The 18,255-nt window shown below is 35.9% G+C and overlaps 7 non-coding genes across 7 annotated transcripts; all 7 read right to left on the bottom strand.

Annotated features, from left to right (window-relative positions):
* Positions 1-1,073: 1,073 nt before the first annotated feature.
* Trnaq-uug (transfer RNA glutamine (anticodon UUG)) lies at positions 1,074-1,145 on the bottom strand. Its single transcript has one exon. It is a non-coding gene; the product is annotated as a tRNA-Gln (tRNA).
* Positions 1,146-2,301: 1,156 nt separating this feature from the next.
* Positions 2,302-2,373, bottom strand: Trnaq-cug (transfer RNA glutamine (anticodon CUG)). The gene has a single exon. It is a non-coding gene; the product is annotated as a tRNA-Gln (tRNA).
* A 2,130-nt stretch (positions 2,374-4,503) lies between these two features.
* Trnaq-uug (transfer RNA glutamine (anticodon UUG)) lies at positions 4,504-4,575 on the bottom strand. The gene has a single exon. It is a non-coding gene; the product is annotated as a tRNA-Gln (tRNA).
* A 4,584-nt stretch (positions 4,576-9,159) lies between these two features.
* On the bottom strand, positions 9,160-9,231 carry Trnaq-uug (transfer RNA glutamine (anticodon UUG)). The gene has a single exon. It is a non-coding gene; the product is annotated as a tRNA-Gln (tRNA).
* A 1,136-nt stretch (positions 9,232-10,367) lies between these two features.
* Trnaq-cug (transfer RNA glutamine (anticodon CUG)) lies at positions 10,368-10,439 on the bottom strand. The gene has a single exon. It is a non-coding gene; the product is annotated as a tRNA-Gln (tRNA).
* A 2,084-nt stretch (positions 10,440-12,523) lies between these two features.
* Positions 12,524-12,595, bottom strand: Trnaq-uug (transfer RNA glutamine (anticodon UUG)). Its single transcript has one exon. It is a non-coding gene; the product is annotated as a tRNA-Gln (tRNA).
* Positions 12,596-17,185: 4,590 nt separating this feature from the next.
* Trnaq-uug (transfer RNA glutamine (anticodon UUG)) lies at positions 17,186-17,257 on the bottom strand. Its single transcript has one exon. It is a non-coding gene; the product is annotated as a tRNA-Gln (tRNA).
* Between the last annotated feature and the right edge of the window lie 998 nt (positions 17,258-18,255).

The raw sequence follows: 18,255 nt of genomic DNA, 5'->3' as shown, positions 1-18,255 counted from the left end.
AACTTAGTATTTACATTGTTGCAGGACCAAATCTGTATGAAAACAGCAGTTGGAATGATGTAATTGTAAAGTTCAGAAACAGAATATACAAAGTTTGTAGTAACTGACATTGCGTTTGTCATACGACAAACTACGGAATCAATTCAGTTGTCGGCAAATCGCAAGATACAATAACGCAGAAGGAAAGTAGATCGAAAAACTTGCAAGCAACCATTTACAGCTTGCATCAATGAAAATTAGAAAATTCTTGACTAGAATTATGAATGTAGCACTTGCAAGCAGTCATTTACAATAATGCAGAAGGAAAGTAGCACTTACAAACTGCCACGTACAATTTGCATCAATGAAAATACAATATACATTGATAGAATTATGAAAGTATCATTTGCAAGCAGCCATTTACAATAATGCATCATAGAAGATTAGGAAATACACGCATATAATTATTTCGGTAATCCCCCTCCATATATGCCTGCCATATTTCCGACAACGTGTGTGTCCGATTTAGATTTTTAACGTAGCTTTAAAATAAATTCAGTCATATCGCTACGATGCCTGCAATGTGGCAGTTTATAGTGATGTCTAGCACTGGGGCATCATGCTGCAGACATGTAGCATGATGTTCCACCCAGACACATTATCCTGACACCAGGCCGAACAGTCCTAAAACTAACCTCTTAATGCTGTGCGACTAGCGAGGCAGCTGTTAGTACCTTTTTTGTAAGTCTTTGGTATGATGTGGCCGGGGATCAAACTCACGATCTCCCGCATCAGAGGCGGGCGCTCTAACCACTAGGCCACTGGAGCGGTTCGACAACGCAAGCTTTCAATTTCTAGGTTATCCTTGTCCTTTGACGATAAGTGAACAATTAAGAAAACAAAGTCGTAATTACAAAATTTCTAAGTGCAAAAATCGTAATGTAGTTGAAGAGGATTTAGATAATATATAGTTGTAAGTACGAATTACTGAGTTGTAAGTAAGGGGCTGTAAGTCGCTTCTTCTTCTTCTGTACATTCGCCTCCTGTTCCACATGAAACTTTGAGAAAAGTATTTGAATAAAAATAAAAAACCTAGGTTCCACCGAGATTTGAACTCGGATTGCTGGATTCAAAGTCCAGAGTGCTAACCATTACACCATGGAACCTATAGGTTACAACGGGTCATCTTCTCAAAACTTATTAGTAGGTTGTAGTATATGCGTATTCTTTACAGTTTTGCTAAAACATGTGCATGAGGTAGTAGGAGCGAGGCGATAATACTCAATAGGAAGAGAGCTATTCCAGTATCCAATGGCAAGGACATGCGCAAACCGCAATATGTATGTGTATGACGGGTTCGCACACACTGGCTGCTGAATGGAAAAGTAAAAATAAATATACACACATTTGGCGGGAAACGCTTTACAACGCAGGTTTGTTCTTTTCCTATCACCATCATATACGTGAATCAGAGGAATAATTTAGCGGTGAGTACCCTGTGGACACCAACTTTTGGTGTCCGCAATATAAAATGTTCCCAGCAAGAAGGTTTATGCTTTGAATCCGTGTCCATAACGCATTAAATTGGAATGCACAGAGTGGGGGAGAGAGAGAGAGAGAGAGAGAGAGAGAGAGAGAGAGAGAGAGAGAGAGAGAGAGAGAGAGAACAACTATAAAAGAAATAGATCATATTTGTATAACAACAATGTGATCGTAAAGTGTACCTCTTAACACTTTGCACATTAGTGACATTTATAATAAATGTGTACGAATACAGTTTCTAAGGTATCGAGTGCTGGTCAGTATCAGTGTTGTCATGGTAGAGGTCACATTATAGAAAAGGGATTCGCTATTTAAAATCGATATCGACTAATATATGCATATATTGATAATGAAACACATATAGTGCAGTGTAATTGACTCCTCGCCTAGAAAAGTGAGAAAGAGGTAACGGTCCGGAGCCAATATCAAGACATAAAGGAAATGTGTTTACGTTGCGCAATTCTTTAATTGCAATTAATAAATCAAAGTCGAAATTACAAGATATCTTTGTTTTCAAATGGTAATGTAGTTGCAAAGAATTTGCGAGATTGCCCTTTTTAAGTGCGAATTATTGAATTGTCAGCAAGGAGCACTAGGTTGCAACTCTATTGCGAAACTAGATTCATATTTCGCACTAACCCATTTCCAAGCAATACTGTATGTCGTTAAATAGCTACATACAATGTATCCTCTCATACTCGCTTCTACTATTGTACATTTGTCTTCTGTTCGACATAAAACTTTAAGAAAAGGTATTTTTAGGATTAAAAAGATAAACTTAGGTTCAACCGAGATTTGAACTCAGATTGCTGGATTCAGAGTCCAGAGTGCTAACCATTACACCATGGAACCTATCGATGATACAGGGTCATATTCCAAAAACATGTTAGGAGGTAGTAATATATCAGTATTATATCAGCTTACCGTTGGACTCCCTTGTGTTCATTTATAATACCGATAAGGTGCATTCATGTTGTCAGAGATTTCGTCTTACTTTATTGATAAAACGTTACACTCCTGTAATACACACAAACAAACACACACACACAGATGAATATGTATATATATATATATATATATATATATATATATATATATATATATATATATATATATATATATATATATATATATATATATATATATATATATATATATATATATATATATATATCTATATATATATGAAAATAATAAAAGTGTATATGAAGATTAAAAGTGAAATGCCTAAAAGATTAGTACTATTACGTTCGAGTGGAATGTATATTAAATTAGTAAGATACATTGAAATATCTTAAAGTGATTAAATGAAATGAAATTATGCTGGCTAATTTAAAATCAAGTTATAAAGTTCACTTATGACTATCAGGCTAAATTTAGGCAGATCAATACTCTATATATAAATAATGATATAGTATGTTTTTCCCGAGATTTTAAAGTTCTAAATATGTCATCATTTAACCATCAAGGCGATATTTCTTCTATATTCCTGTCTACGTGAAAACCTCAGAGTCTGGGACTCTGTCTTGAAATCATATCCAGATGAGTTTCTTTAGGAAGCCCATTGAAAATGACATTATTTTATTGATGGAATTTAAGTCCTTTTACCGTCTTGAGTTTGGAACACTCATTACTAAAATTCGCACCTGACTCTTTGGTGCGGAATTGAAAGCACATGTTTCAAACACATACTGGTCCAGAAAATGCCGCGGCTCATATCCTTTCATCTGCACAAAAGCTGACATCCAGATTTCATCTATACCGATAAATATAGGTTTCATCTATACTTATAAATGTAGGTTTGATTATGAGCACTCACAATCTTTAAGTTGTTGAATTTTAAATATCATGGTGTTTACATAGGTTTACTATGGGAACTGAATTAGTACCGTGAGTTTTGTGGACTGAACACATTTGCTCGTGAGATGCCACAGGCCACTCTTGCTTTGGCAATTCTGGCATTTGTCTCATCATCGCTTTGGACTGCACGCGACTGCTACTGCCAAGACAGGTGATCTTGTCCACTGCCAGGTGGGTTTGGCCATTCACGGTGATGGTATCCTCTTGGTAACCAAAACAATAATTTCCTTTAACTTCGTCTTCGGCTGTAGTCTCCTCAGATTGAAAAACAATCCGGCCCACCGGCATCTGATATCGATATCATTATCCTTACAGTATGGAGCGCTGGGCGATATCGGTACCGTAATGGCAAAAGATCACGTGATAACCAGCAGGCCGCGCCTTTTAAATTCTCAATTTCGAGGTCAATCCTATTGATCACACCTTGGAATATATGCCGATAACTGCAGTCGGATCACCTCACCTGTTTGCGAAAGAAGGATTGTCCGAAAAATTGCGAATGCATCTAACTACTTTTTCATTCGTAAGCTCTAGGTCAATCGTACAGTCATTATCTTCGTAGAAACTGTCGAGGTAGTCCGAATAGATCAGGGTTTATTTGTTGTTTCGGAGACATTTTCAGCGAACAAAATTAAACATTTTTTGTAAATTACTGCGAAGACTTGAAAAATCCGAGGAAATATGGAAAGGTCGTTGAAAAATCCAATGACGTATGGTGAGGTCGTTGAAAAATCCAAGGGCGTACGGAAATTTCTTTGAAAAATCCAAGGGCTATGGAAAGGTCTATATATGTATGAACAAACAACCATGTACAGCGATTAACTGACACTTACATAGAGACAGAGCTGATGATCCTCCGACAATATGAAGAAATTGTCATACTTCATTTTAGCATCGAGCTTGTTTTATTTTTAATTTGTAACTCAACAATTGTGACAATTTATTCATACTTTGTTGAACTAACCGGTTTTCAAACTATGTTGTATGACGAAATAGACACACATAGGGATCATATTCGCTTCAATTTGCATACACCCACCTCATCTTTCGCATTAGGATTTACGAAAATAAAATAAAGTCTTTAAATTAATGTAAATAAGAAAGAACTTAAAATAATATTCAAGGTTCCACCGAGATTTGAACTCGGATCGCTGGATTCAAAGTCCAGAGTGCTAACCATTACACCATGGAACCATTGTAGCATGTTTCGACAAGACACTTGTAAAAAGTGTCTCCACTGTTCTACGCCAAGTTCTGACAGCGGCCATTTAGGGGCCATGTTCTGATGACTTATGTTATTAGCAAAATCGCTAATTTTACCAGCCAACCAGATGAAGTCTTACACCTTCGCCTTTCGGAGACTGTGCGGTGTGCTAAAGATCGTCGTGGTGGGCCGAAAGATTGGAAATTTAAAATTTCTGAAAGCTGCATTTCCATTGGCTAATTCCAAAATTAGTAGAATATGACCTCTTAGAGGTCGCTCTCAGATCTTCACGTGAGACAGAGGAGATTTGAATTTAATCAGATTGCCCCAGGCTTGTATCTATCAGTGTACATAGTTGCCTTATCTTATGTATACAGGAAGTGTAACTATGCAGTGGGAACACGTCACGAGTTGTAATTATATTGACACTAAATATGAAAAGAACTGTAACCCGACTGGGAATATTCTTATTCAATTTTTAGAAGGCAAATGAAGTACCTTTGTTGTTTAAGGTATAAAGTACATTCTGATTAACTTTTGTAAAAGAAACATCAAAGAAAACGCTGAATGTGGCTCTAAATTAACTGATTATGATAATGGTATCGATCCACATCTGAGAAGTGTAGATACATGTTCATTATTAGAATTTAGATAAAATTAAACAATGTTACATGTAACTGAGAGATGTGAGTCTTTAGTGTAGTTTCCCAATTTCACCTAGTAATACATACTAATCATCTGTAAACAATATTCTCTTATACATAGTTTTTTATATTTCTTCTATGAAATCCACTAGTAGTACGGAAAAGGGTCTTTTGTCTCATTCAATAACCTATGGGTCCCCGGACACCCATTCTGGCCTCTAACCCTTTGATAAGCTATCCACCACGCGACATATAGATGTTTGGATACTTTTTCTTGATTTTTCTATGACGTCCATATGGCTTTTCGGATGTCTTCCCTGCTCTCATACGTAGAACCCTTGAGTTGGATCTGTATTCAATATATATACACTGTACAAAAATGCTCACTTTTCGGAGAATTTATTTTGCGGGCAATAAAATAAGTTCCTTGCTCTTGCTATGAGCAAAAACCCATGAAAATGTTTATATTTTATTTGCTAATTAGTTATATCTGATACATTGACCCTCACAAAACTATTTTATTTATGAACCTGAGATGAAATTCTACATTTGGCCTCTTTCCCTAATGTAATTGTGCCTTCGAACAATGGACAAGGTATATTCCATAATTTAAATGTCTTAATCACTCAGCAAAGAGAGAGAGAGAGAGAGAGAGAGAGAGAGAGATTCACAAGTAAGTTAGTTTCTTCACAGAATAATAGAAACCACTAGCCAATTTCTGACTGCAGTTGTAAGATATCTGAGCAGAAAGTAACAGCTACTTTATAAGTATGCAAGTCAGTTTAATGTGAGTTATAGGCCACCAAGTAGTATTCCTCAGAGAAGACACAAGTCTCGGTTTTAAAAATTAAAGCCACACAAGTACCAGTTTATTACTTTGTGAAAAATGGGTTCATTATGAGAAAATGGCGGCAACCGATGCACCTGCTGGTGAAAGTGTTGTTCCGAAGGCATATGGACAGGACATGCATAGTATAGCCCATAAAACCCCTTAAGCTGGTCATTTGGTGTCAGTAAGACTTATCACAAGATCCTGAATCGTTTTTATTTGCTGAAAATTAAAGTGATGTTTTTCAGTACCTTAGCTCATCTTACACTTGTCAAATGGTAGGAAATCCCAATCAGAAGATATCTAAGGCACATCTGCAACCTATTCCTGCATTTGACCATTTGACAAGCCATCTAATAGAAAAATGGTAGACTCTCGGTTCTTTACCTAACACAAAGTCAAGCAAGCAACACTTGTTGACCATAATGTATGCGTCCTCAAGCTTTTCATAGCCAATTCCTTTAAAGAATATTAAAGCAAAACGTGTTCTAAAAGTTTAGGCAATGTTTTAACACTTGTTTGCCTCCCCAAATCTGTCAGCAAATTTTATGTTTGATTATTTCCAACAACGTATGCAGGAAGTAGACATTCAATAGTTTAATTTTTCTATCTGTCACCCTGAAAGTAATGGGGCTATCTCAAGACTGTCCGAAAACTCTCTCACCTACCCAGGATACATGTATACCATTATATTGAATCAAACCTTATAAAAGACAGTGATCAGTAAAATCCTGGATTGTATAATTATCGAGTAAGATCAGGAGAGTTTTTTAAAATATATAGTGTATCCCATATTGGTAATTATCACCAAATAAAAGACGCCATGACTACCCTAGGACAGCAAAAGACTGTCCCAAAACACCCTCAACTACCCATGATACATGTAGGCGATTAAATAGAACAAAACCAAATGAAAAGACAGCGATCTGTAAAATTCTACCCTGTATAATTATCGAGCAAGATCATTAGAGTTTATTCTTTTGTTGATACTTGCTGAAGACTGTCCCAAAACACACTCATCGACAGCAACATTCATATTTCAAAATATCTTTAAAGCTTCTTTCTAAAATCTTTAATATGACAAAGAGCAGCTGAATAATTACATCTTAAGGGTCCTATCTTTATATTTGCAAAATTCTTGAACCAAATTATTAATTTTAATTGGTTTGATAATGGCAAGAATTGCAATAAAATAAAAATTTTTAAAGCTGTTTTTTGTTTTTGTTTTTTATATATATAAATACATTCAAAGGTTAAGGTTCCGTACATTAACAATGCAAATTAAGTATTTGAGAACAACTGTACACTAAATCTAATAATTCTAATCGCAAGTAAATACTTTTATCATGATACGAACATGATTTTCCACAGTTTGATTATTTGGGTTTTTTTTTTGCGGCAAAATATGTTCCAAAATGAAGATCATGATAAGAATAATAACACCTGTAAGGAATGATTAATTGTTTTTAATGTCATTTTACCTATAAACTTTTTTATGTGCTATTGATGTTGATCTGAATTATTTTATTTTCGCGGGAGCTTATGTACAATATTATCACAGGAAAAGAAAGACGTCTGTGAGGTACGTCAAAATGGGTGACGTACAATACAATCCTTACAACCAGGGTTCGTCCGATGAATACTCGTTAAGAAGATTACGAGGGAATATATCATTGTTATTTCTGATCCTTACTTTGCTAAAATAACTAATGTTTCCAAGTAATGAGAGATGACACTAAGAAGTAGATTTCTTAAACTTTGAAGGTAAATACTTCAGTGCGTCAAAACTGGGGTTGAAAAAGATGGACCACCCTGTTGTTGTGGATGCGTTTTTGTTTTCGTAAGGTGCTATAAATCGCTTAGATCTTCGAGAAAGCATATGGTTTTAGAGACGATTAAAACTGTGTTGCTAACGTACACCTTAAAAAAGGGGAGTGAAAGAGTTATCGACATAAAATGAATGCCGTAAAGGAAAAAAATTAGAAATTTAGAGAGACACGAGATGGACAACAAAGACGATACTGATAAAACTTAGTATTTACATTGTTGCAGGACCAAATCTGTATGAAAACAGCAGTTGGAATGATGTAATTGTAAAGTTCAAAAACAGAATATACAAAGTTTGTAGTAAGTGACATTGCGTTTGTCATACGACAAACTACGGAATCAATTCAGTTGTCGGCAAATCGCAAGATACAATAACGCAGAAGGAAAGTAGATCGAAAAACTTGCAAGCAACCATTTACAGCTTGCATCAATGAAAATTAGAAAATTCTTGACTAGAATTATGAATGTAGCACTTGCAAGCAGTCATTTACAATAATGCAGAAGGAAAGTAGCACTTACAAACTGCCACGTACAATTTGCATCAATGAAAATACAATATACATTGATAGAATTATGAAAGTATCATTTGCAAGCAGCCATTTACAATAATGCATCATAGAAGATTAGGAAATACACGCATATAATTATTTCGGTAATCGCCCTCCATATATGCCTGCCATATTTCCGACAACGTGTGTGTCCGATTTAGATTTTTAACGTAGCTTTAAAATAAATTCAGTCATATCGCTACGATGCCTGCAATGTGGCAGTTTATAGTGATGTCTAGCACTGGGGCATCATGCTGCAGACATGTAGCATGATGTTCCACCCAGACACATTATCCTGACACCAGGCCGAACAGTCCTAAAACTAACCTCTTAATGCTGTGCGACTAGCGAGGCAGCTGTTAGTACCTTTTTTGTAAGTCTTTGGTATGATGTGGCCGGGGATCAAACTCACGATCTCCCGCATCAGAGGCGGGCGCTCTAACCACTAGGCCACTGGAGCTGTTCGACAACGCAAGCTTTCAATTTCTAGGTTATCCTTGTCCTTTGACGATAAGTGAACAATTAAGAAAACAAAGTCGTAATTACAAAATTTCTAAGTGCAAAAATCGTAATGTAGTTGAAGAGGATTTAGATAATATATAGTTGTAAGTACGAATTACTGAGTTGTAAGTAAGGGGCTGTAAGTCGCTTCTTCTTCTTCTGTACATTCGCCTCCTGTTCCACATGAAACTTTGAGAAAAGTATTTGAATAAAAATAAAAAACCTAGGTTCCACCGAGATTTGAACTCGGATTGCTGGATTCAAAGTCCAGAGTGCTAACCATTACACCATGGAACCTATAGGTTACAACGGGTCATCTTCTCAAAACTTATTAGTAGGTTGTAGTATATGCGTATTCTTTACAGTTTTGCTAAAACATGTGCATGAGGTAGTAGGAGCGAGGCGATAATACTCAATAGGAAGAGAGCTATTCCAGTATCCAATGGCAAGGACATGCGCAAACCGCAATATGTATGTGTATGACGGGTTCGCACACACTGGCTGCTGAATGGAAAAGTAAAAATAAATATACACACATTTGGCGGGAAACGCTTTACAACGCAGGTTTGTTCTTTTCCTATCACCATCATATACGTGAATCAGAGGAATAATTTAGCGGTGAGTACCCTGTGGACACCAACTTTTGGTGTCCGCAATATAAAATGTTCCCAGCAAGAAGGTTTATGCTTTGAATCCGTGTCCATAACGCATTAAATTGGAATGCACAGAGTGGGGGAGAGAGAGAGAGAGAGAGAGAGAGAGAGAGAGAGAGAGAGAACAACTATAAAAGAAATAGATCATATTTGTATAACAACAATGTGATCGTAAAGTGTACCTCTTAACACTTTGCACATTAGTGACATTTATAATAAATGTGTACGAATACAGTTTCTAAGGTATCGAGTGCTGGTCAGTATCAGTGTTGTCATGGTAGAGGTCACATTATAGAAAAGGGATTCGCTATTTAAAATCGATATCGACTAATATATGCATATATTGATAATGAAACACATATAGTGCAGTGTAATTGACTCCTCGCCTAGAAAAGTGAGAAAGAGGTAACGGTCCGGAGCCAATATCAAGACATAAAGGAAATGTGTTTACGTTGCGCAATTCTTTAATTGCAATTAATAAATCAAAGTCGAAATTACAAGATATCTTTGTTTTCAAATGGTAATGTAGTTGCAAAGAATTTGCGAGATTGCCCTTTTTAAGTGCGAATTATTGAATTGTCAGCAAGGAGCACTAGGTTGCAACTCTATTGCGAAACTAGATTCATATTTCGCACTAACCCATTTCCAAGCAATACTGTATGTCGTTAAATAGCTACATACAATGTATCCTCTCATACTCGCTTCTACTATTGTACATTTGTCTTCTGTTCGACATAAAACTTTAAGAAAAGGTATTTTTAGGATTAAAAAGATAAACTTAGGTTCAACCGAGATTTGAACTCAGATTGCTGGATTCAGAGTCCAGAGTGCTAACCATTACACCATGGAACCTATCGATGATACAGGGTCATATTCCAAAAACATGCTAGGAGGTAGTAATATATCAGTATTATATCAGCTTACCGTTGGACTCCCTTGTGTTCATTTATATTACCGATAAGGTGCATTCATGTTGTCAGAGATTTCGTCTTACTTTATTGATAAAACGTTACACTCCTGTAATACACACAAACAAACACACACACACAGATGAATATGTATATATATATATATATATATATATATATATATATATATATATATATATATATATATATATATATATATATATATATATATGAAAATAATAAAAGTGTATATGAAGATTAAAAGTGAAATGCCTAAAAGATTAGTACTATTACGTTCGAGTGGAATGTATATTAAATTAGTAAGATACATTGAAATATCTTAAAGTGATTAAATGAAATGAAATTATGCTGGCTAATTTAAAATCAAGTTATAAAGTTCACTTATGACTATCAGGCTAAATTTAGGCAGATCAATACTCTATATATAAATAATGATATAGTATGTTTTTCCCGAGATTTTAAAGTTCTAAATATGTCATCATTTAACCATCAAGGCGATATTTCTTCTATATTCCTGTCTACGTGAAAACCTCAGAGTCTGGGACTCTGTCTTGAAATCATATCCAGATGAGTTTCTTTAGGAAGCCCATTGAAAATGACATTATTTTATTGATGGAATTTAAGTCCTTTTACCGTCTTGAGTTTGGAACACTCATTACTAAAATTCGCACCTGACTCTTTGGTGCGGAATTGAAAGCACATGTTTCAAACACATACTGGTCCAGAAAATGCCGCGGCTCATATCCTTTCATCTGCACAAAAGCTGACATCCAGATTTCATCTATACCGATAAATATAGGTTTCATCTATACTTATAAATGTAGGTTTGATTATGAGCACTCACAATCTTTAAGTTGTTGAATTTTAAATATCATGGTGTTTACATAGGTTTACTATGGGAACTGAATTAGTACCGTGAGTTTTGTGGACTGAACACATTTGCTCGTGAGATGCCACAGGCCACTCTTGCTTTGGCAATTCTGGCATTTGTCTCATCATCGCTTTGGACTGCACGCGACTGCTACTGCCAAGACAGGTGATCTTGTCCACTGCCAGGTGGGTTTGGCCATTCACGGTGATGGTATCCTCTTGGTAACCAAAACAATAATTTCCTTTAACTTCGTCTTCGGCTGTAGTCTCCTCAGATTGAAAAACAATCCGGCCCACCGGCATCTGATATCGATATCATTATCCTTACAGTATGGAGCGCTGGGCGATATCGGTACCGTAATGGCAAAAGATCACGTGATAACCAGCAGGCCGCGCCTTTTAAATTCTCAATTTCGAGGTCAATCCTATTGATCACACCTTGGAATATATGCCGATAACTGCAGTCGGATCACCTCACCTGTTTGCGAAAGAAGGATTGTCCGAAAAATTGCGAATGCATCTAACTACTTTTTCATTCGTAAGCTCTAGGTCAATCGTACAGTCATTATCTTCGTAGAAACTGTCGAGGTAGTCCGAATAGATCAGGGTTTATTTGTTGTTTCGGAGACATTTTCAGCGAACAAAATTAAACATTTTTTGTAAATTACTGCGAAGACTTGAAAAATCCGAGGAAATATGGAAAGGTCGTTGAAAAATCCAATGACGTATGGTGAGGTCGTTGAAAAATCCAAGGGCGTACGGAAATTTCTTTGAAAAATCCAAGGGCTATGGAAAGGTCTATATATGTATGAACAAACAACCATGTACAGCGATTAACTGACACTTACATAGAGACAGAGCTGATGATCCTCCGACAATATGAAGAAATTGTCATACTTCATTTTAGCATCGAGCTTGTTTTATTTTTAATTTGTAACTCAACAATTGTGACAATTTATTCATACTTTGTTGAACTAACCGGTTTTCAAACTATGTTGTATGACGAAATAGACACACATAGGGATCATATTCGCTTCAATTTGCATACACCCACCTCATCTTTCGCATTAGGATTTACGAAAATAAAATAAAGTCTTTAAATTAATGTAAATAAGAAAGAACTTAAAATAATATTCAAGGTTCCACCGAGATTTGAACTCGGATCGCTGGATTCAAAGTCCAGAGTGCTAACCATTACACCATGGAACCATTGTAGCATGTTTCGACAAGACACTTGTAAAAAGTGTCTCCACTGTTCTACGCCAAGTTCTGACAGCGGCCATTTAGGGGCCATGTTCTGATGACTTCTGTTATTAGCAAAATCGCTAATTTTACCAGCCAACCAGATGAAGTCTTACACCTTCGCCTTTCGGAGACTGTGCGGTGTGCTAAAGATCGTCGTGGTGGGCCGAAAGATTGGAAATTTAAAATTTCTGAAAGCTGCATTTCCATTGGCTAATTCCAAAATTAGTAGAATATGACCTCTTAGAGGTCGCTCTCAGATCTTCACGTGAGACAGAGGAGATTTGAATTTAATCAGATTGCCCCAGGCTTGTATCTATCAGTGTACATAGTTGCCTTATCTTATGTATACAGGAAGTGTAACTATGCAGTGGGAACACGTCACGAGTTGTAATTATATTGACACTAAATATGAAAAGAACTGTAACCCGACTGGGAATATTCTTATTCAATTTTTAGAAGGCAAATGAAGTACCTTTGTTGTTTAAGGTATAAAGTACATTCTGATTAACTTTTGTAAAAGAAACATCAAAGAAAACGCTGAATGTGGCTCTAAATTAACTGATTATGATAATGGTATCGATCCACATCTGAGAAGTGTAGATACATGTTCATTATTAGAATTTAGATAAAATTAAACAATGTTACATGTAACTGAGAGATGTGAGTCTTTAGTGTAGTTTCCCAATTTCACCTAGTAATACATACTAATCATCTGTAAACAATATTCTCTTATACATAGTTTTTTATATTTCTTCTATGAAATCCACTAGTAGTACGGAAAAGGGTCTTTTGTCTCATTCAATAACCTATGGGTCCCCGGACACCCATTCTGGCCTCTAACCCTTTGATAAGCTATCCACCACGCGACATATAGATGTTTGGATACTTTTTCTTGATTTTTCTATGACGTCCATATGGCTTTTCGGATGTCTTCCCTGCTCTCATACGTAGAACCCTTGAGTTGGATCTGTATTCAATATATATACACTGTACAAAAATGCTCACTTTTCGGAGAATTTATTTTGCGGGCAATAAAATAAGTTCCTTGCTCTTGCTATGAGCAAAAACCCATGAAAATGTTTATATTTTATTTGCTAATTAGTTATATCTGATACATTGACCCTCACAAAACTATTTTATTTATGAACCTGAGATGAAATTCTACATTTGGCCTCTTTCCCTAATGTAATTGTGCCTTCGAACAATGGACAAGGTATATTCCATAATTTAAATGTCTTAATCACTCAGCAAAGAGAGAGAGAGAGAGAGAGAGAGAGAGAGAGAGAGAGATTCACAAGTAAGTTAGTTTCTTCACAGAATAATAGAAACCACTAGCCAATTTCTGACTGCAGTTGTAAGATATCTGAGCAGAAAGTAACAGCTACTTTATAAGTATGCAAGTCAGTTTAATGTGAGTTATAGGCCACCAAGTAGTATTCCTCAGAGAAGACACAAGTCTCGGTTTTAAAAATTAAAGCCACACAAGTACCAGTTTATTACTTTGTGAAAAATGGGTTCATTATGAGAAAATGGCGGCAACCGATGCACCTGCTGGTGAAAGTGTTGTTCCGAAGGCATATGGACAGGACATGCATAGTATAGCCCATAAAACCCCTTAAGCTGGTCATTTGGTGTCAGTAAGACTTATCACAAGATCCTGAATCGTTTTTATTTGCTGAAAATTAAAGTGATGTTTTTCAGTACCTTAGCTCATCTTACACTTGTCAAATGGTAGGAAATCCCAATCAGAAGATATCTAAGGCACATCTGCAACCTATTCCTGCATTTGACCATTTGACAAGCCATCTAATAGAAAAATGGTAGACTCTCGGTTCTTTACCTAACACAAAGTCAAGCAAGCAACACTTGTTGACCATAATGTATGCGTCCTCAAGCTTTTCATAGCCAATTCCTTTAAAGAATATTAAAGCAAAACGTGTTCTAAAAGTTTAGGCAATGTTTTAACACTTGTTTGCCTCCCCAAATCTGTCAGCAAATTTTATGTTTGATTATTTCCAACAACGTATGCAGGAAGTAGACATTCAATAGTTTAATTTTTCTATCTGTCACCCTGAAAGTAATGGGGCTATCTCAAGACTGTCCGAAAACTCTCTCACCTACCCAGGATACATGTATACCATTATATTGAATCAAACCTTATAAAAGACAGTGATCAGTAAAATCCTGGATTGTATAATTATCGAGTAAGATCAGGAGAGTTTTTTAAAATATATAGTGTATCCCATATTGGTAATTATCACCAAATAAAAGACGCCATGACTACCCTAGGACAGCAAAAGACTGTCCCAAAACACCCTCAACTACCCATGATACATGTAGGCGATTAAATAGAACAAAACCAAATGAAAAGACAGCGATCTGTAAAATTCTACCCTGTATAATTATCGAGCAAGATCATTAGAGTTTATTCTTTTGTTGATACTTGCTGAAGACTGTCCCAAAACACACTCATCGACAGCAACATTCATATTTCAAAATATCTTTAAAGCTTCTTTCTAAAATCTTTAATATGACAAAGAGCAGCTGAATAATTACATCTTAAGGGTCCTATCTTTATATTTGCAAAATTCTTGAACCAAATTATTAATTTTAATTGGTTTGATAATGGCAAGAATTGCAATAAAATAAAAATTTTTAAAGCTGTTTTTTGTTTTTGTTTTTTATATATATAAATACATTCAAAGGTTAAGGTTCCGTACATTAACAATGCAAATTAAGTATTTGAGAACAACTGTACACTAAATCTAATAATTCTAATCGCAAGTAAATACTTTTATCATGATACGAACATGATTTTCCACAGTTTGATTATTTGGGTTTTTTTTTTGCGGCAAAATATGTTCCAAAATGAAGATCATGATAAGAATAATAACACCTGTAAGGAATGATTAATTGTTTTTAATGTCATTTTACCTATAAACTTTTTTATGTGCTATTGATGTTGATCTGAATTATTTTATTTTCGCGGGAGCTTATGTACAATATTATCACAGGAAAAGAAAGACGTCTGTGAGGTACGTCAAAATGGGTGACGTACAATACAATCCTTACAACCAGGGTTCGTCCGATGAATACTCGTTAAGAAGATTACGAGGGAATATATCATTGTTATTTCTGATCCTTACTTTGCTAAAATAACTAATGTTTCCAAGTAATGAGAGATGACACTAAGAAGTAGATTTCTTAAACTTTGAAGGTAAATACTTCAGTGCGTCAAAACTGGGGTTGAAAAAGATGGACCACCCTGTTGTTGTGGATGCGTTTTTGTTTTCGTAAGGTGCTATAAATCGCTTAGATCTTCGAGAAAGCATATGGTTTTAGAGACGATTAAAACTGTGTTGCTAACGTACACCTTAAAAAAGGGGAGTGAAAGAGTTATCGACATAAAATGAATGCCGTAAAGGAAAAAAATTAGAAATTTAGAGAGACACGAGATGGACAACAAAGACGATACTGATAAAACTTAGTATTTACATTGTTGCAGGACCAAATCTGTATGAAAACAGCAGTTGGAATGATGTAATTGTAAAGTTCAAAAACAGAATATACAAAGTTTGTAGTAACTGACATTGCGTTTGTCATACGACAAACTACGGAATCAATTCAGTTGTCGGCAAATCGCAAGATACAATAACGCAGAAGGAAAGTAGATCGAAAAACTTGCAAGCAACCATTTACAGCTTGCATCAATGAAAATTAGAAAATTCTTGACTAGAATTATGAATGTAGCACTTGCAAGCAGTCATTTACAATAATGCAGAAGGAAAGTAGCACTTACAAACTGCCACGTACAATTTGCATCAATGAAAATACAATATACATTGATAGAATTATGAAAGTATCATTTGCAAGCAGCCATTTACAATAATGCATCATAGAAGATTAGGAAATACACGCATATAATTATTTCGGTAATCGCCCTCCATATATGCCTGCCATATTTCCGACAACGTGTGTGTCCGATTTAGATTTTTAACGTAGCTTTAAAATAAATTCAGTCATATCGCTACGATGCCTGCAATGTGGCAGTTTATAGTGATGTCTAGCACTGGGGCATCATGCTGCAGACATGTAGCATGATGTTCCACCCAGACACATTATCCTGACACCAGGCCGAACAGTCCTAAAACTAACCTCTTAATGCTGTGCGACTAGCGAGGCAGCTGTTAGTACCTTTTTTGTAAGTCTTTGGTATGATGTGGCCGGGGATCAAACTCACGATCTCCCGCATCAGAGGCGGGCGCTCTAACCACTAGGCCACTGGAGCTGTTCGACAACGCAAGCTTTCAATTTCTAGGTTATCCTTGTCCTTTGACGATAAGTGAACAATTAAGAAAACAAAGTCGTAATTACAAAATTTCTAAGTGCAAAAATCGTAATGTAGTTGAAGAGGATTTAGATAATATATAGTTGTAAGTACGAATTACTGAGTTGTAAGTAAGGGGCTGTAAGTCGCTTCTTCTTCTTCTGTACATTCGCCTCCTGTTCCACATGAAACTTTGAGAAAAGTATTTGAATAAAAATAAAAAACCTAGGTTCCACCGAGATTTGAACTCGGATTGCTGGATTCAAAGTCCAGAGTGCTAACCATTACACCATGGAACCTATAGGTTACAACGGGTCATCTTCTCAAAACTTATTAGTAGGTTGTAGTATATGCGTATTCTTTACAGTTTTGCTAAAACATGTGCATGAGGTAGTAGGAGCGAGGCGATAATACTCAATAGGAAGAGAGCTATTCCAGTATCCAATGGCAAGGACATGCGCAAACCGCAATATGTATGTGTATGACGGGTTCGCACACACTGGCTGCTGAATGGAAAAGTAAAAATAAATATACACACATTTGGCGGGAAACGCTTTACAACGCAGGTTTGTTCTTTTCCTATCACCATCATATACGTGAATCAGAGGAATAATTTAGCGGTGAGTACCCTGTGGACACCAACTTTTGGTGTCCGCAATATAAAATGTTCCCAGCAAGAAGGTTTATGCTTTGAATCCGTGTCCATAACGCATTAAATTGGAATGCACAGAGTGGGGGAGAGAGAGAGAGAGAGAGAGAGAGAGAGAGAGAGAGAGAGAACAACTATAAAAGAAATAGATCATATTTGTATAACAACAATGTGATCGTAAAGTGTACCTCTTAACACTTTGCACATTAGTGACATTTATAATAAATGTGTACGAATACAGTTTCTAAGGTATCGAGTGCTGGTCAGTATCAGTGTTGTCATGGTAGAGGTCACATTATAGAAAAGGGATTCGCTATTTAAAATCGATATCGACTAATATATGCATATATTGATAATGAAACACATATAGTGCAGTGTAATTGACTCCTCGCCTAGAAAAGTGAGAAAGAGGTAACGGTCCGGAGCCAATATCAAGACATAAAGGAAATGTGTTTACGTTGCGCAATTCTTTAATTGCAATTAATAAATCAAAGTCGAAATTACAAGATATCTTTGTTTTCAAATGGTAATGTAGTTGCAAAGAATTTGCGAGATTGCCCTTTTTAAGTGCGAATTATTGAATTGTCAGCAAGGAGCACTAGGTTGCAACTCTATTGCGAAACTAGATTCATATTTCGCACTAACCCA

Source organism: Sinohyriopsis cumingii, chromosome 17, assembly GCF_028554795.1.
Source record: "Sinohyriopsis cumingii isolate HCF-2022 chromosome 17, ASM2855479v2, whole genome shotgun sequence".
In the NCBI taxonomy this organism is placed as follows: Eukaryota; Metazoa; Mollusca; class Bivalvia; order Unionida; family Unionidae; genus Sinohyriopsis; species Sinohyriopsis cumingii.
The sequence above is the reverse complement of the archived record's forward strand: the minus strand, read 5'-3'. Positions and strand labels throughout refer to the sequence as shown.